The sequence below is a fragment of the Psammomys obesus genome, unplaced genomic scaffold (genome assembly GCF_907164565.1).
Source record: "Psammomys obesus unplaced genomic scaffold, mPsaObe1.curated_primary_1811, whole genome shotgun sequence".
In the NCBI taxonomy this organism is placed as follows: Eukaryota; Metazoa; Chordata; class Mammalia; order Rodentia; family Muridae; genus Psammomys; species Psammomys obesus.
Genome location: NW_026596415.1, coordinates 3,589,712 through 3,591,180, shown reverse-complemented (window position 1 = coordinate 3,591,180; position 1,469 = coordinate 3,589,712). Strand labels below are relative to the sequence as shown.

The window sequence follows — 1,469 nt, the reverse complement described above, 5'->3', positions numbered from 1 at the left end:
AGTCAGGAGGCACAAAGTGGAGCTGGAAAGAAACTGAAGACAGGTGACAAGAAGAAAGAACTACAGAACTAAGGAGTAGTAGCTGTAGTAGCCGAGGGACACATCAGTGAAGGGGTAGACCCCAAATCTGTGGGCTGTGTGCATTCTTCAGACAGGGATAGTACACTAGAGGGGCGAAATGTAAGTTCTCCATGACCTCACTTTGGAGAGAAAATGTCAAAAACAAAGTGTTTACATTGGTGCAAGAGACAAATAACTTGAACAAGATACTGTGGATAATTGAATGAGAAACAGCCGGAAGAAATCCTTTAAAAAAGGGCACAGTGAGGCAGAAAAGAAAAAAAAAAAAAAACAAAAACAAAACTCAAATAGTGGGAAGACATTTCCTTGAAGCTATTTAAAATAAACAGTATAACTGGTTTGGGTGTGTCCTGGAGGTGGGACAATTGCGTGTATTGCGAAAAGAAGAGCAATAAGAAGAGATTTCACAGAAAATATAACTGAAAGAGAGCAGTCTGCCTTAGGTCCAAATGCTACCAAAAGCACTCCAGGAAAAACGACAAGAAAAGACTGATGAACTTGAACAAGATATGGAGAGAGGGAAAGCTGACTTCTAAGCACGGAACACACTGATGATCAGCGGTCATAAGATACTTGAAGTGTGTCCTGAGCTGATCGGTGAAGATGATGCCTGTCACATTCAGGGAACAGGTAGTGATAAGGCTGGGTGTAAATGACACAAATGTAAGCCTGTACATTCCAAGTGATGTAGAAGAGACAGGCATCCCTGTAGCCAGTCTTGAAAGATTCAGCACTTAGGCCTCAGATAAGGATTCTGGAGGTTGGACTGAAAACGGGGAAAAAAGTTATTTGGACAAGGACAATGAAGCAGGTAGAGGTGGAGGGTGGACAAGAAAATGGACAAAAAACAGAGTCAATGAATGTTGTTTCTGTTGATGAAAATCTGTCCAGTGGGAGAAAATCTGGATGAACTAAAAGAAGACTAAGCGCTTGATTTAGGAGAATTAGGGCAAACAGGTCAGGGAGGGTTTGGTCAGCTCAGTATGATCAACATGGACTGATACCGGCTGGGTTCATCGTTTCACCACCTAGAATCAACAGGATGCTTATTTCCCATGATGGTTCTGGGGAACTGTCCTCCAGAGAACAAATACTCTCCCTACATCCTCTCCTCTGACTACATCTCACGTGCTTAACTGCTTTTCCAGCTTTGCGTTTTCCAGGTTTTCACTGGGCATGTGTTATTTCCAGGAACACAAATTCATACTTAAAATACTTTCCGTTGATCGGGGTTTTTAGTGAGGGGTTCCCCTTCCTTTGTATTTATATGTGTTAAAGCCTGCTGGAAAGGTGAGCACTGTGCTTGATAAAGGAAACCACATGCGCAGCTACAGTATGGTACATCTTTGGATAATTGGATAGACCCTGAGAATGGGACTTGATCAGTC

At 42.5% G+C, this 1,469-nt stretch overlaps 1 pseudogene; it reads left to right on the top strand.

Moving 5' to 3' along the window:
• The first annotated feature begins 283 nt into the window (after positions 1-283).
• On the top strand, positions 284-1,007 carry LOC129669479 (zinc finger CCCH domain-containing protein 15-like; annotated as a pseudogene).
• The last annotated feature ends 462 nt before the right edge of the window (positions 1,008-1,469 follow it).